At 39.8% G+C, this 18365-nt stretch overlaps 1 protein-coding gene across 1 annotated transcript in view; it reads left to right on the top strand.

The window, feature by feature from the left end:
• Positions 1-18365, top strand: part of LOC101421007 (zinc finger protein 709-like) — a 211055-nt gene that overhangs the window by 191541 nt on the left and 1149 nt on the right. The window contains exons 4-5 of the transcript XR_011649121.1: positions 13109-13184; positions 13351-13408. The gene's annotated coding sequence lies outside the window, so the exon portion shown is untranslated. The remainder of the gene's footprint in view (positions 1-13108; positions 13185-13350; positions 13409-18365) is intronic.

Here is an 18365-nt window from a genome sequence, read left to right as displayed (position 1 = left end):
AAGAGAAATAAAATAAAGAAATCTTAAAAAAAAAAAATTCCACAGAGGGATAACCTCCTCCATTTGTCTTTCCTTAGAGTCCTTCAAAATTACCCTTTCACCCAGGAGAGATATAAAACATTCTATGATTCTGCAAGTTAAAAACACTGAGACCTTTATTTAAAGGGTGTCAGCACATTATATTATTCCCAATGCATGTTCATCTGTGCACTCAAGTAAGCACAAGATGACCAATGCTTGGAAGAAGCAAAATGCACATACCTTGCAGCTTGTTGCAAATGGCTTCTCTCACTGAGAAGTTTTGTTGATGGACATCAGAGCTGGAGCATGCCATGCCCACAAAAGAACAAAGCAAATGCCCAGAGAGGTCTGTTACAAAACCACAAGACAGGGGTAGAGCTCAAAGTCCCTGAGAAATGGCTCTACTATGGACAAGTCCAATAGAATGTTCTCTGTTTCTCTTACCTCCAACACTGGCTGCCCTCCTAGAGTGATTTCGCTCTGAGTACCAATTGGGCTGTGCCAGCCACTGTGCTGGGGTGATGGGCTCAAGGATGCCTATTTTGTCTTTAGGTTAATTAGGAAGAATCAAACCTCTGCAATATAACTGGAATCTTTGTGGGCTGACTAGGCTCCCTCACTGCATCTAAGCTATACTCCATTCCACAAATATTTGTTGTGACTACCATATGCCCCACACTTTCCTAGGCACTGTATAGGAAACAAGACCCAGTGCACAGTGCTGGAAGCAGACACGAAGACCATGAGGTGGGGGTGGAGATTGTGGGGGCCCACAAACAGGCCACAAATTGCTAAGATTTTTAGTGCCCTGGGGACAACAGGAGCCCAGCACCAGGTTTCATGCATCACCAAGCCAAAAATGGAAACAAGCCCTTGGTAAAGAAGGTGGGGGTGGAGAGGCAGACCCAGGGGCAGGTGTTCAGGTAGGAAGTGCACCCTTGAAGCTCCAGGCAGGGGTGTGGTCCCAGCACAGGTGGAGGGTGACCTAGGGACCCTGAGAGAAAGAAGGGGTGTGGGAGATTGAGTCTGGCTCCACGTGGCTTATGCTTGGCCAAGCCCAGCAAGGCCAGTGCCTCGGAAGGGAGAATGGGAAGTGAAGGTGCCTGGCTATCCTCCCGCGCAGTATATGGGACCCCGCCCAGCACCTACCACCTGGGTGACCTTGAGGTGGCTGAGGGGGCAGAGCAGGTGGTCGGGGTCGCAGTGCAGCATGGTCAGCCCAGGGCACTGGTCACCAGCCCGGTGGTGGGCTGGGAAGGGCGGCTCATGCCTGAGATCATGGAGGTGCTCCAGGCCTCACCCTCTAAGCTGCCCGGGTCCCCACCGCTCCACATGCTGCCTCCTGCCTCGGACCGCCTTATCCGGCAGGCTCCCGGTGCGAGGAACCGGACAGGTTCAGCGGGGTCCTAGCATCGCGGCTGCCCCCTCAAGACTGATCACCCGCAGGCGCCCCTCAGCAGCCGCCTCCTCTGCGCCCACCGCGCGGCTAAGACCCTGGCTGGGTAGGCTCAGGCTCGGCTCCACCTCGGCAACAGGAGGGAGGGGAGCGGGCGGGGGAGGAGCCAGCACCCACCAGCTCGCCGGCGCTCACCAGCTCGCCTACCGCGGCACTCGGCTTCTCAGCAACACGGAGGTGGCACGTACCACGCCGCTGGGCATCGCGGGTGGAAACTTAGGGCGCCATCCCTCAGGCCCCGCCCTCTCCTGAGCCACGTGCGGGGGTGGGAAGGCTCTTCCGCCTCTGGTGGTCCCGCATGCGCTGGCAGTGCCCAGAAGGAATGGTTGCTAAAGTGAGGGCTGCTCGAGGTGAACCTAGGGGACATGGAATTGTTGCTCATGGAGCTGCCTGGATTTCTACTCTGGAGACTGAAAGAGTTGTGTTAGCATCTGGTCTCCTTTACTGAATGCATTGCAACAAATCAGTTCTGAGGTTGAACCAGGGCAGAAGCAAGGCAGAGATGAGGTGAAGGGGTGAAAGTGGATGGCTTAGCACAGGGTCTGCACTGACAGATATACTGCAAATATTCTGAAAAACATCCAAAGTTCCCAGTCTGCCAGCCTGACTGAGGAGGGGCACTGGTACACAGTAATCCTCATTGATTAATGTTAGTTTCTTTTAACTAAAATGGTTTTGCTATCTCTAAGAATCAAGTCAGGTTAAACACAGATTTTGTACTGAAGAGCATTAATTAGGGATCATTTTGCAATTCAAGTGTGAAGGCTAACTTTCAGCTTAATAAAACATTGATTTTCTAAGAATTGTTGCTTTGATGTTGAGTCACACCTCAAAGAAAAGTTTCCCAAGCTTTAGGCATGGAGCAAGGCACTTAAGAAGGCCATTTTACAGGAGAGGTGAAGAAGTCTCCAGAACAGAAGTGGCTTGTTCAAGGTCACTGGACCACTGGTGGTTCCTAGTACCTAGACTCCAACTTTCTTCACTATACAATGTTGCTTAATATATAATTCAGATGGGCTTGTGAGTTGCATACTGCGATATGGTAAATATCTTAACCAAGGAGATTTCAATTTAAAGGGCTTCTAACATTTCCTTAGCAAAGGTAAGTAAGAACATGATGCTAATTTATACTTTATTCAGCCAACAAATATTTATTGGGCACTTACCATGTGTTGTGCTAGGGACTGAGGACACACTGCCAATTAAAAGTTGACTAGCTAGAGGTGATTCTGGCCTCTGCTCCCTCTCCAAACTCCAGTGACATGACAGTGACAGGGATTTTTTAAGGACATAAACTTTCCAGGGACACAGAAAAGGAAAGGAGACAATTGGCAATAAAATGTTGGAAGATGAAAAGCAAATAGCAAGTGGTAACTGATTTAGAAGATCAAGACAGTTGAACCCTAAACTTCAATGTGAGAGGCTAAAACGCAATCCAGCTTATATCACAGAATAAAAGCCTCAGAAATGGGCAGCACAAAGTACATCTAGAAATGGAGGTGTAGGAAGGAGTAAAAAAATAAAAACAAGAGTATCAATTGAAATTCTGGAGTGGACAAAACCATCCAGGGTCCACAGGATGGAGGAATAGAGTATGGATTAGTGTGAACTTACTGATATTCTACTATGGAGCTATTGTGATTAATAATGGAAGAAATTGTAGCCTTGATGTGGAGAAAGTAGCCATGGTAGCTGCTAAGGATAGGGAGAGGGAAGAAGAGATATGATGTGGGGGAATTTTCTTGACTTGGGGTTGTCCTGGAGGTACTGCAGGGACAGAGGCTGGACATTGTATGTCCTGCCATGGGGTAGACTGGGGGAGAGTGTAACCTACAATGTAAGCCATTATCCATGTGGTGCAGTAGTGCTCTAAAATGTATTCACCAAATGCAATGAATGTGCCATGATGATGAAAGAGGTTGTTGATGTGGGAGAATTGGGGTGAAGGGGGTGGGGGGTATATGGGGACCTCTTATATTTTTTGAATGTAACATTTTAAAAAAATAAGGAGAGAGAGAGAAAAAAAAGAAGCAATTGAATCTCTGGATCCCCTCCCACAATGCAGGCCACACCATACCTGTACTAGCAGACTGGAGATTTATTCTCTGGAGAAGGTGAAAAAGGGAATGGTAGCTGGGGATCCGTAGGCATAGTTGAGAGCAGGGGATCAATACTGAAAATAAGGGTGTATTAAGTGAAAGTTTGCCTATTAATATTGAGATCTCAGAATTCTTTTCCTAGAATTTGGTGGCCCAGACCACCTAGGCAAGGGAGACTTCACTGGGGTGTTTGAGCAGCCAAAGGGAAAAACCTGAAGATCCTGACAGTAGAAGGTACCCAAGGTAGAGCAAAGCTAGTCCAACCTACACTGCATCCCACAGCTAAGAAATCTAACCCACGGGCACAGATCTTCCAATGGGCTTATTAGGGTCTCAGTTTGAAATATCCATAGAGGCAATGTTCAATATGAAGACTAAATTAGTTGAAGCATTCAATACTTTCACTTTTCTAAAACAAAAATTTAAATGAGAAATTATTTGTATCATAAATATCTGTTCACCAAATATTTTAATAAGCAACCTTTAGAAATGCTACAAAAAAAGAAGCTTTTTAGTATACTGCTGTATTCTTTCAGTTTCACAACAGATCCAAAAAAGTTTTGCTCTGTCTGGTAATGTGCAAATGGAATTTTGGATCCACAAAACTTGGTAATGTGCAAATGGAATTTTGAATCCACAAAACTATCTCCAGGTGCTTTAACATCTCTAAACCTGTGCCAAACTTGGCATCCCCTAAACCTCAGTATATAAGGACAATGCTGTGAACATGAACATCTGAGGAGCAGAGGCCAGTGAGATGCAGCCCAGGCTTACCAGAAGTCACCCCATGCATCTGAAAACCTTGACCAAGCCCACCCCCGCATTCATCCCCACAACCCGTCCCCACTCCCACCCACACCAGCCCTCTAACCCCTGCCACAGTGTTTTCAAGTAGAGGTGCAGCTAATACTTAGCTGCAAAAGATATTTAATAATTCTTTAAAAAAAGAACAAATAGATTGAGCTGCTTAAGTAAGGACCCCTAGACTCAGCTCGTGCTACAGGGCAGTTAATAATCACCCAGAGCTAACTAAAGTACGCTTTTGGGGGCTCCAGAAGACCAGAAGAGCATCCTGCAACATACTTGAAAGAATGGAAGGAGACAGCCCAACTCAGAGAAGATTTGTGAGTAGAGCATTCCAATCCCTGGAGGCTTGTACCTGTCCTTCACTGGTAGCAAAAGCTGCCTCTGTAGCTATTCTGCTGCTGGAATTGGAAGTTCCACTTCCAAAAAATGGGAGAGAAAAAGTTGGTTGGGCATCAACTACAGTTACTGATTAATAAACTCAGCAGGCTAAAGTACAATCTTAAAACAGCTAAAGAGTGAACCTGTCCAAGTTAGACAGAGCTGGTAGCTACCATTTCAACTCTGCCTCTGGTGCAAAAGGAAGCGGGGTAGACTGAAAATCACAGTGTTGGTAAGGACCAGCTTCTTCCATCCAGATTGGAGACAGCTCTAGCATAAGCCCCAGCCGCATCTCTGGCAGGGAGGAAGCTGGGAGAACCTGCACAAGCCTTACTGGGAAAATACAGGCCACACCATGAAGGCTGGTGATCATCCTACTCTGGTGGCTTGAGCCACCTCAGGAGCTATTCTGTGGCTGGAGTTTGAAGCTTGAATTCCTAAAAACAGGGGAGGAAGAGAAGGTTGGTCAATAATTTCAGCTACTAATTAGTAAATTCAGCAAGCTAAATTATAACCCTAAGAATAACTGAAGTTTGAGCTTATCCAAATCCAAAAGAGGCCAGCAGCCACATTTTGACTCCAACTCCCACAAGACGGGAAGCTGGGCTTACTGAAAATCATAGTGACTATGGGGACTGGTTTCTTTCACCCAGATCAGCCTGTACCCCTAGGCTAGGTTTCAACTCCACCTCTCACAGGGAGGAGGCTGGCAGGCCCTGTACCATCCTCTCCAGACAACCGAAGGTATATTCAGCTAGAACAGACTGAATAGCCAGAAGTTACCAAGGTAACTGCAGTCATTTTGGACCTGCACAGCAAAGACTGCTGCCCACACCTGCAGCTACATCACCACCCCAGACAAGGGAAAAAAGAGGCATGAAGATTTATCAGCCTTCCTGGGCAACCACAGTCTAGTCTTGCATTACTTGGATTATTACACACAGCTGAGGCTCTGACCCAACCCCTGGAAAAGAAGAAAGTTGGGAGATGTTTCCTGGGTCCCTGGAGCAATGAGGGCAGTTTGAACCTCCACAGCTTACAGCACCAACTACATCCTTGACTCCTACTACACGACCAGCATGGGAGAAAGGGCAAGAGAGCCACCAATGAAAGGGAGAAACTGCACTAAGAATAAATACTCTAGTAAGCCAGATGCCAAAATGACAAAAAAAATACAGCCCACACCAAGAAAGAGGAAGCTAGGGCAAAGTTAAAGGAAAAAGATAAGCCTCCAGAAGACATAAAGGAGTTGAGACAACTAATCATAGATGTTGAAACAAATCTCCCTAGTCAGTTCAATGAGATGGTTAAAGATATTATGGATATTAAGAAGACATTGAATGGGCACAAAGAAGAATTTGAAAAATAGCAGATCTTATGGAAATGAAAAGTGCAATAAATGAAATTAAAAATACACTTGAATCATATAATAGCAGATTTGAGAAGGCAGAAGAAAGAATTGGTGAACTTAAAGAAATGGCCTCTGAAAGTAAACATACAAAAGAACAGATGAAGAAAAGAATGGAAAACTTGAACAAGGTCTCAGGGCAATAACAGAAAGTGATGTGCAAACATATGTGTCATGGATGCCCCAGAAGGAGAAGAGAAGGGAAAAGGGGCAGAAGGAATATTTGAAGAAACAATGGTAGAAATTTTCCAACCCTATTGAAGGATATAGATATCCATGTCCAAAAACCACAACATACTCTCATCTGAATAAATCTGAATAGACCAACTCCAAGACACATAGTAATCAGAATGTCAAATGCCAAAGATAAGGAGAATGCTGACAGCAGCAAGAGAAAAGCAATGTATCACATATAAGAGATCCCCAATAAGATTAAGTGCCAATTTCTCATCAGAAAACATCGAGGCAAGAAGACATTGGTGTGACATATTTAGGATATTGCAAGAGAAAAACTTCCAGCCATGTATCTTATATCCAGCAAGTTTGTCTTTCGAAAATGAGGGCAATATTAGAATATTCACAGCTAACTAGAAACTGAGAAAGTTTGTAATCAAGAGACCAGCTTTACAAGAAATACTAAAGGGTGTTTTAGAGCCTGAAGAGAAGACAGGAAAGAGAGGCCTGGAAGAGAGTATAGAAATGAAGATTATATCAATAAAAGTAACAAAGTCTCAAAAGAGTGATGAAAAAATATGACAGATAAAACCGCAATATTCAGGAATAAACTTAACCAACAATGTAAAGCACTTGTATTCAGAAAGTTACAACTCATTGTTAAAAGAAATTTAAAAAGACCTGTATAACTGAAAGCACATTCCATATTCATGGATTGGAAGATTAACTATCATTAAGATGTCAGTTCTACTCAAATTGACACATAGATTCATTTCAAGTCCAATAAAGTCCATCAGAATTTTTTGAATAAATAGAAAACATGATTATCAAACTTTTTTGAAAGTATAAGCAGTCTGGAATAGCCAGAAACATCTTTAAAAGGAAAAGCAAAGTTTGATGACTCTATTTTCCAGTCTTTAAATCATATTACCTGGCTACAGTTTTTAAAAAAGCATGGTGCTGGCATAAATACAGACACATAGACCAATGGAACCAGAAACAGACCTTCATATCTATGGTCAAGTTATTTTTGACTAGCCTGTCAAACCTACCCAGCTTGGGCAGAACAGTCCATTCAACAAACGGTATTGAGAGATCTGTATATCCATAGCCAAAAGAAGGAAAGAGGACCCCTATCTCACACCTTATACAAAAACTAGCTCAAAATGATCAACGAACCTAAATATATAAGCAAGAATAAAAAAAAATTTAAAAAAAGCAAGAACCATCAAGTTTCTAGAAGAAAATGTAGGAAAAATATCTTCAAGGCCTTGAAGTAGGTGGTGGATTCTTAAAGGAGAGAAGAGGAGGACTGAGATGCACTGCTGGTGTTTAATGTATGTAGAAGTTTTAGTTAGCTTTACTGTAAAAATGTGGAAATGTAGAGTTGATGGTAAAACACAGTGAGTAACGGCTGGTTTATAAATGGGAAGATGGCTGAAAATGGTTGTCTAGAGATGTAAATACCAATTGACAGAAAGCTAGAGAATGATCTAGGCACTGAATTGCACAGTAAACCCAGAGGTGGATGAGAATTGCGTTTGATGGTACAAATTCACAAATGTTCTTTGTGAGATCAAGCAGATGTATATCACTATAGCAAGGTGGTGGGAATGTGGAGAAACATGAGGAAACTACTACTGCATGACTGTGGTTAACAGTAATAATGTAATATTCTTGCATTAATGCCAAAGATATACTGTGTTGATAATGGGGGAGTATGGGAACTATCTGCCAAATATATGCTATGGATCTGGTAATAATCTGATGATATTAACTCATAACTTGTAACAAATGTTCCATGATGATGTGGTGTGTTTATAGAGGGGTGTTGCAAGGGAATTCTGCACATGTGCATGATTGTTTTATAAGTTCACAAATTCTGTCATAAAAGTACTTTTAAAAAGTGATAATAGGGTGGGTAGGGGGAAACTACACCAAATATAAGATAAGGACTGTATTTAAATAGTAAGATTTTGAAAACATTCTTTCATAATTTGTAACATATGTCTCACAACAATGCAAGGTGGTGGTGGGTTGATATATGGGACTCCTGTATGATGTTATTCATGTTTGCTTTGTAAGTTCACAACTTTTACTATACACTTATTGTATATGTATTTTCATGAATAAGTGATATAAAATTAATAATAACAGGATGAGCTGGGAGAAAATACTTTGGCTAGTAGTAATATTTTAAGGATGCTCTTTTGTCAAGACTTAAAAATGTTTCACAAGAATGCAAGGTACTGGTGGTATGGTGAGATATGAGAGCCCTCAAAGATGTTATGTGTGTTTGTTTTATAAGTTCACAGCTATTACTATACTTGTATTGTCTATGCATGTTTATTTATGCTTATGTTTGACTGATATACTTCAATAAATTTCTTTTAAATGCAAAAACCCACAAAGAAAACTAAAAAGCACTGACACAAGGGGTGCAGAAAAACTTTCTACATTAGAAAAGGAATTGACAAAAAGAAAATAACGTGACACTGATAGACTTGACCACCTAAAATTTACAACCTTTCACACATTTCTCCCAAATACCTCTATACATACATAAAATAATTAAGTGGTAAATATTAATGGTGGTGGAAAAAACTTGAATTATTTGTTTGAATGAATGCCATAAAAACAAGAGTGAAAGCATTCAGAGCCTAGCATACAAAAGCAAAGGATGTGAGCACAAAGAGCAGTAGAGGAAGTAATCAGCAAATAGCCACAGATATATTCAGTCTCATCAGAAATGAAGGAATTTCAAAGGAAAGTTCTTTGGTATAACCTATATGTATTAATTTGTCAAAAGGGGTGCTGATACAATATCCCAGAAATCTGTTAGCTTTTATAATGGGGATTTATTTAGGGCAAATTTTAAAGTCCCAAAACTCTGAAAAGTTCAAGCCAAGGCAGCATAAGATTTAGTTTATCACCAAATTCAGCTGCCATGTTTTGAAGCAAGATGGCAGGTGATCTCTTCCTGGTTTCTCCTATCCCTCTGGGCTTCCTCTCTCAGGCTCAACTGTTCTCCTTTCTTCCTGATTTCAACTGCAGGATGGCATAATACTTGTCTCTTTGGGCTTCCTATTTCAGTCTTGGCTGTTGAGCTCTTTTCCCAAATTCACCTGTAAGCTATCAAGCCAATTGCTGATCTCTTGCAGGGGCATCAGCTGTTTAAGCCTTCTCCTTTCTGTCACAAGGCAGGATCAATATTGACAGATCTCTTCTTGTGGCTGTCTTTATGAGACCCAGGAGGGGAGGACTCAACCTGAGTCCCACCTCACTGATGTAGTCCAATAAAATGCCCTAGAGTAGGGGTTCTACAGACCCCTTTGCCAATCAGGTTAAAACGATGGGCCCTTCTCAGAATGCAGCAGCAGATAGTTTGATGACATTGACATGTCCTTAAATTAAATTTTATGATTATTCAAAATTAATCCACACTCATGAACCCCCTGAAATCTTTCCACAGACCCCTCCAGGGTCCACGTCCCCCTAGCTATGAATCCCTGCTCTAAAATAATCATAACAAGTAATCTAATCCAAGCCCTCTCAACTGAATTTAATGCTATCAAACTATATCACACCCAGAAGAATAGATTAATTTACAAATACAGTTTTACTCTTTTTCAGACTCATAAAGTAATTTCAAATGGCCACACCATATAACATCTATTACGTATTTTCTTTTATGTGAATAGACATCTAGAGAGATCATGCCATGAACAGTATGTCTCATGAACTATATTGCAAGGTCAAATTGATGTCTCTTGGTCTGGGTTTTTCTCATCAATACCGTAGCATGCTCAAATACAACGCATCTTAAAAATAAGAGATGGCCTCACTTAACTGTATGTTCCTCTACTACTATTAACCAAATTTTGTCTCCTTCCATTAAGAGCAAAGTTCTGGGGTAAATGTTTCACTTTTCCTGGAACTACTTAATCTCTCCCATTCCTTTGAACTGGGCTTCCAATCCCATTACTAATTGTCAGCAATAACCTCTCCTTGGCTGACTCCAATCAACACATCCTTTATAACATAAATAAATAAATGTATTAGTTAATTAGTCAACAAGCAAGAAAACACTGTGATGTCTTCACTCTGGGAAAAGTTAGATTAGCTCTCAGATGTCCTAGGATAAATTTCTAGGCTTCCATTTTCTCTAAGCCTTTCGTGCCCTAATTATTAAGCTCTCTTGATGTATTCTGAATATCCTTTCTCTCTTCCCTTATCTCATTGAATTAATTTAGATTTGTTTGGACACCTTTGATTAGTTGTTCCATATTCTGTATCCCCTACTGCTTTTTTGTTCATTTGACTAGACCATGTCTGACTGTTTCTTAGTACGGATTGTAAATTTTTGTGTAGTCTAGATGTTGGTTTATCTTAATGGGTTTATTCTGATGGTGTTTCTCTCTCTTGTATAGAGTTTTATTTTTGTTTAGTCTTGTGATAAGTGTCTTCTTGGACACTTGGTTCCACTGCTTCTAAAATTTTAGAGTTGATTGTATTCAACTGAAAAAATAAAAGAAGAAAAAAGGAGGCAGAAAAAAAGAAAGAAAAGTAAATAATGAAGAAAAAAGAAAAAGATAAAAAAGGAAAACAGAAATGAAGAAATATAGGAAAGGGAAGAAAAAAAATAAGAGAAGAAAAAGAAGAAAAAAAGGTAATAAAGAAGAAAGAAAAAATAAATGAGAAACAAATGTCTCTGTTTCATCAGTCTTTTGGCTATTCTCCTCATTAGCCACCCATACCCACCAATTAAACACCCTGTGGTCCACCTCTCAATAGGTACCCAGAAGAGGAAAGAGAAAAAAATAACAGGCCTCCTCAAGCCTCTGACCTCTGGCTATTTCCCCTGTTTCTAGCCAGATTACCCTACTTTCAGTTGCTCCTCCACTGCCCATCTGAGCACCCTCTCTGACCTAATTTCCCCATGCCTGCTGCTCCCCCAGTGCCTGTCTGGGCACCTCTACACAGGCCTGATTGCACCACAGCCTGCCATTCACCTGGTGTCCATTTGTGCATCCCATCATTGGCCAAATAACCCCATGATCTGCTGCTCCCTGGATGCCCAGATGATGCCCTTTCACTGGAATGATGACCCAGCTTTGCACCACTCCCCTGCTACCCAGATGTGCCACCCCTCTCCAGCTGCCCTCTCTGATCATCCCTGTGGCCCTGCAGCTTCCCCTTGGTCTAGCAAGCCTGACTATCTTCCTGCAGCTTCTAGAGGAGGCATGCAGCCTGCCATTAGCTATTATGCAATGTTGGATATATTCGTTGGGTATTTTGAGACTTGGGAACTAAGTGGGCATATAATTACAATTGTTTTATTTTTTTATATTTTGATCTTTTATTGTTATTAAGTGTCCCTCTTTGTCTGTAGGAGTATTTCTTTTTCCTTTCTTCTGGACTCTTTCAGTTCACCTATGTGCATCTTCTCAGCCTCAGGTTAAGTTACGTGCTTGTGGATAACTGTGGCAACTCTGGGTTTGATAAGGAAGAAAATTGAGATACTCTGTCCTGCCAATCTGGAGAAAATAATTCTGTTCCTTACTTCACATTCATGTGCTAAGCAGCCTTGCTGAGCCTCTACATAGTGTGCAATGCATCTGTTCTTGCCCCTTCTCAACTCTGTTGCATCAGTCTTCACAAGACTCTTGACTCACATTCACCTCTGCAGGCACAGTGAACTTCACTTATTCCCTAAGGATTTTATGCTTCATGCATCTGGGACTTTTCACTGGATGTTCCCTCATCCCACAAGCACCTGTTATCTCTCCAGTTAATTGGACTTACCCTGAACAATGAAATGGATGATGGTGGAAAACACCAATTCCAAAAAATAGAGTATCCACAACTGCAAGCAAGACAATTCCTTCCCTCTTCCCCATGGGTTCTAGGCCCTCTCTCCATCAAAAAGAGAGGGAGCATCACCATCCCCAAATCCTCAAGATTGAGGAATTAACAAACATAAGGAGGGAAGCAATTATGGACGTATAATTATTCTAGCAATGGAAGAATTTGTGCTATTGATATAAAGGCAGTGGCCTCCAGAGTTTCTGAAGGGGGAGGGAAGGATAGGTATAATATGCAAGCATTTTGCGGACATTGTAATGAATGCATTTGGGGACAATATATTGCATTATATTGAAATGATGGAGAAGGCCATTACACTAAATTTTGTCAAAACCTATAAAATTGAGTGGGGCAAAGTAAAAACTACAATGTAAACTATAGTCCATGGTTAGTAGCAATGCTTCAGAATGTGTTCATCAACTGGAACAAATGTACTACACTAATGAAAGATATTGTTAATGGGGGAAAGTGTAGGGGGTGGGGTATAAGGGAATCCCCTGTATTTTAGATGTAGACTTTATGTAATCTAAAGTTCTTTAGAAATTAAAAAAACATAAATAGATTCAACACCACATTCTGGATTGAATGCTTGAACCACAGAAAGAACATTATTCAAAATATGGTGAAAACTGAATAATTCTGTAGTTTAGTACATAGTATTGTAATTATGTAACAATGTTGATTTTTCATTTTTGAAAAAGATACCATGGTTATATGAAATGTTAAAATTAGGGGATGCTGGTAGAAGTGAACATGGGACTGCTGAATGATTTTTGCAATGTGCACATTTCTTCTGTAATTTAATATTATTTCAAAACAGGAAGATTTTCTTTAAGAAATAGGATAAAGTAAACACATTCTGAGATTTTAAATGTAACCTCTTTTTTTTTTTTTTGCAAGTCTTCTTCTACAAGAAATACTGAAAGATATCTTACAGGTGAAAGGAAATATCATCAAATAGTAACAAGAGTGCAGGGTAAGGTTAATAGAGGGATAACTATAAGAATGTTGCATGCATTTTCTTTTCTTCTCCTAATTTTGTAAAATGCATAATGTACCACTATTCAAAATGGACTAATAATGGGCATGAATTTTTTGTATAAGAATAAGGTCAGTGTAAATTATTTCTTTTACAATTTTAGGAATTTGCATTTTACCCCCACAACAAATGCTGGAGTGTGTGAGTTCATCTGAACTTAGGTAAGTTTGTACATTTATTGGAAACTGATTTAATGATGTGGAAAATGGTTATATTTTCTTTTTAACTCAAATTACTCAAATAATCCATCTATGATAAGATACTTAGAAATAATGTCATGACATAATGTATAGAAAATAAAATTGCTTAACATTAACATTTAATTTTCACTTATGTGAAAAAAATCTACAAATCTCTCCCATCTTCACACTGACCTCTGAACTAGTACACAAATTTAGATGATACTCGTGCCACCTTTTCTATGCCCATCTCTTACATGTGTGCAGCTGTGAATTGGAATTTCCTTGTAAGTATCCCTAATGGTGCTTGACACATATCATAAGCTTCTGGGAGTTAGTGGGAGTTAGGACTTGTTCAGACTCATTCCTGACTCAAGTATATGCAAAAATAAACCTATTCCCTCAGGACAGCCATGCCTGGGAATGTGGCATAAAAGTTAACCAAAAGAGTGTGGAGGTTTCCATTAGGTCACTTACATGTGCTACATATTGGGAAAAATGGCAGCAATTACCAGTTGCCATGAAGAGATGGGCATAGATTCAGGGTAGGTGGCAGTTTGGATGAGGTTTTAATCTCCTAATATTTTCCATCTCTGAAGCAGATATGGGCTGGATAAAGGTTTGGAAACCACACAATGGCAAATCCAGCAGTTGTGGTTTCTCAATGAATAAGAACCTAGTTCAGTTCATGTGTGTATAGATTGAACAACTTTGTAAATATCCGAAGGACTAGGGTTATAGTTTTGGATTTAATTTGCCATGTCGTCTTTTGGAAGGCAAGTATAGCAGGTATTGTTAGGGTGGGAGAGACTGAGGAGAGAATATGGATGATGAATAATGACAATGGGGGAGGAAAAGAGAGTAGAGGTACATGAATAGATAGCACGAATTCTCATGTTTTACCCAGGAAAGCACATAGCATGGATATCTCAGTAAGACTAACTGTTAGCAAGAGAGGTAATATTAGGTGGAACCTTAATTTTGGAGGCAATTTGGATTTATTGGAATGGGTCCCACAGGTACTTAACATGGTAAAATTAGTATTACAAGCATGAGGAGCCATAAATTAAATTACAAATTTTATAGGTATCACCAAACAAGGTTGAGTCACAGGGCAAGCAAGCTACACCATCTGGAAAATCAGTCTGGTGGGTCCCAATTTTTAAAACAGGACATGACAGTGTGAAGAGTCACTGAAAACTTGAGGGTGTCTGAGGTTTTTCATGGGTGGTGAGACTCTCCCAGCTCAGGTGTAGTTGGGATTCCTAATTATTTAGGTAGCTGGGGTAAGTGATCTCCAATAGTGAACTCTTTGGCTTGGAAACTATTGTCTGGGATGATGTCCTCTGTAGCAGTGAGATCCTGGGTTGGGCTAATGCCATCAGAAATACGGGACAGGGGTATACTTCCCAGATGAAGACCCATTAGGATTGATAAGGATAATTTTTTTTTACTGAGGTTGAATTGCTTATAGAATTATTTTCCCTGTGGACATTTTATTTAGCACTCAAAATCTCCTTCACATTCATAACTGTTGAAGCACAAAACAATTTATCTTCCTGATTATCCTACTTTCACTCAAGTCATAATAAGTTTTAGAAACAAAGGTTTTTGTTTTCCCTCAAAATCATGTTTTAACAATTTGATGTTACTGCTAGAGAAAGTAGATTTTTTTTGAAGAATATATCGAATAGTTTTCATTCTTAGTAAAAATTAATATCCTTTCCTTAAAAAAATTTGGACATTTTTGCTTTTAAATTTGATTTTCATCAGAGAATAACAGTAAGATATAATACATCTTTAAATTCAAACTATAAAGTTAAAACCATCAGCTACCAGGTGGCATGCCCCCATCACAGGCTTCATACACAGGCAGTGGGGTGTGGAGTGCTGAGCTCTCTTTGGCACAGTGTACAGCCACTTACTTCTTCACCACAATGTTCTCCTTGCTAACAGTATTGCCAAGCAGCTTTACATGGTGCAGGATTTAAGGCTGCTAGAGTTGTTTTTCGTATAATGCATAATAAAATGTGGCACAATAATTATGGTATAACAATTGGCCAACAAAAATAAAACAAATATATTTTACATCATATGATTATCATACAAAAATAGGCAGATCTGTTTTAAGACAGTATTCATAGTACTTAATATTTTTAAAAATTGTAAATCAATAAAGTAATTACTAATGGAGTTGAAATGAATGTGTGAGGGAAGAAAAGTATAAACAAATTCCCAAATCAGGAAACAATAATGAATTTTGAACAATCTGTAATAAAAAAGCAGCTAAATGAAATAGGGAGAACTATTACATTTTCAGTGGCAGGATATGTTGCTATACTTTTAGGGGATTGGAGCTAGTTTCCAATCAAGGACTATAAAATGTTTAGTGACAATAATGCTATTTGTATTCATTGGTAATAATCCTTATTTTCTAGGCAACAAGTTCGAAGAAACATTGGGTTAATCAAGATGAGTTTTTAATTAAAATCCCCATCTCTTTAATCCAGAGACATTATCATACAAAATTTAAGACAAATAATTCAAATAGAAACATCTCTCCTTTACACATAAAGGTAAAACATGGTATTTTTTTTAAAAAAACCTTGTCTTAGACAATGAAATAAGCTACCTGGACACTTTACTATAAAAATATTTAAAATCTTAATCAAGATGGAAATTTCAGAAACTCTAAGCAAGAAAACCAAATCTGAAAACATCTATCTTTTAAACAGAGAGTAGGGTGGGGAGAGAATGAAGCTAAACATCATTTTTGTAAAAAGCTTAGGCTTTGCCTCTCCCAACTTTTGCTAGGATCCCAAAACACTTTGAAAATAACAGTGTTTCAGACTAAGATGACACCTGTGTCTTCTACTCATTCTCCTCTTAATATTGCTGCCAAAAGTGAGGAATGGGGTTGGGTGGGTGGCTTTTCTCACTTTTTATAAAAATATAGAATTTTTATTAGTCAGCCAAAGGGATGCTGATGCTAAATGTGAGAAGCCTGTTGGCTTTCATAAAGGGTATTTATTTGGGGTAGGAGTTTACAGATACCAGACCATAAAGCCTAAGTTACTTCCCTCAACAATGTCTATTTCCATGTGTTGGAGCAAGATGGCTGCTAACATCTGCCAGGGCTCAGGCTTCCTAGGTTCCTCTCTTTCCAGGTCTTGCTTCTCTCTGGGCTCAGGTCCTCTGTTTTCTTCACAAGGTCAGCTTTAGACTATGAGGCTCTCTAGGCTTTGCCTCTCTCCCAAGGTCAGCTATATACTATCTGGCAAATGACTTTGTCTCTCTTCCCAGGGTTTCTGCCATACATAAGTAGCCATTTCTATTCTTCTGTGTTCTTCTCATGGCTCATGGCTCAGGTCCTCTCTTCCTGGGGTATGCTTCTCTTTCCTCTGTGTGCTTACTTCCCAGGACTCCAGTTTAAGACTCCAGCATCAAACTCCAAATCAAAACTCCAACATCAAAACTCTTCGACTCTGTCCTTTGCCATGCCTTGTATCTGTGAATCCCCACCCATCAAGGGGTGCAGACTCAACACTTTACTAATGTGGCCCAGTCAAAGCCCTAATCACAATTTAATCTTGCCCAGGTACAGACCAGTTTACAAACATAATCCAATATCTATTTTTGGAATTCACAACTATAAAAACCTGCTACAGCAGTGTTCTGAGAAGTGCATTTTTATTTCTCCTCTTCTCTGTTCTGATTCCTTAGTGTTAGTAATCTTACCTGAGAGAAGAGGGAATTCTGTGCAAGTGATCTGTCTTGTGGTCTACATTATTTCCAACGCAAAATGCCAAGGGTAGTTTACCAGAATGGAAATATTGACATAATCATAGTCCAGCCCAAATGCCTCCCACAGAGACCTGTATTTGGAGGGAGGCTGTTCTCAGTCCTGCCACTGTTCTCAGCCAGAAGGTCAGCATCCAGGAGTCTCTAGAAATCACACCCATAAGCCCTTTGGGGTCTTCTGTGACTTCCAGAAGCAGAGAAATGTGACCTTGGGGATTCCTTGCTATTGGCATGCAGCCTCCTGTGTAAAGCCTGTTTCCAATATGCAGTGGGCTTTTAATACCCTGTTTTTGAAAACTGAAAAATCACCTCTTATTCTTACCATAATTTCAAAATTAAAAGCACTTCTAAGTTTAATTTTATTATCTACAGAAATCCTTTAAACTTCACTGTGCATTTAATTTTAAAATTAGTCCTATGAAGTGAAAGCAAAAACTCATGATTTTAAACAGTGATCTAAAATCCCAGAAAAAGTGATCTAAACTAATAAAGTACATCCTTGAAACACTGAACCTGCATCAGGTGAATCCCATTAGAGAGAACAGAAAGTAACCAGAAAACCAAGAAAACCTACTAGACTTTGAGTAATTAGCAGTTGTTTCTGGAAAAATACTAATCACTAACTTGTTCATTTTTCTGCTGTCTGATTCTCTGGATTGTTGATCTGACCATGGACTGGATAACTGTTAGTAGGTCACAGAAAAAATGGATGCAGACATAATAAGTGCAGCAATAAAAACAAATTAGCTCTACCACAGTAATAATAGGAGTATCTCTGCCTGCAAATCCCCTAAAATGAATGAGACCTGTAATGACAGAAAGACATCAAAACCAAAAATTTTACTTTTATCTTCATATTTTAAAAATTTGAAGGAAATATGACTCAACAGGTTTTTAAATACTTACGAATTTCAACTATTATTCTTACACATAAAATTATTAGAACTTCAAATCTCTAAATTAACACTTTCAATTCAGAGGAAAGAAATTAACAGCTTCTTTCCAAATGTTCAGAACATTCTACATTTAGTCCTCATTTACTAGTGTCTCAGTAGATAACCACATTTTGGCACACTTAAAATTTTGGTAACTGCATTCCTAGAATGCTTCATCTGCATAGATTCCCTGCAGGAGGAAA

The sequence above is a fragment of the Dasypus novemcinctus genome, chromosome 6 (assembly GCF_030445035.2).
Source record: "Dasypus novemcinctus isolate mDasNov1 chromosome 6, mDasNov1.1.hap2, whole genome shotgun sequence".
Taxonomy (NCBI): Eukaryota; Metazoa; Chordata; class Mammalia; order Cingulata; family Dasypodidae; genus Dasypus; species Dasypus novemcinctus.
The sequence above is the reverse complement of the archived record's forward strand: the minus strand, read 5'-3'. Positions and strand labels throughout refer to the sequence as shown.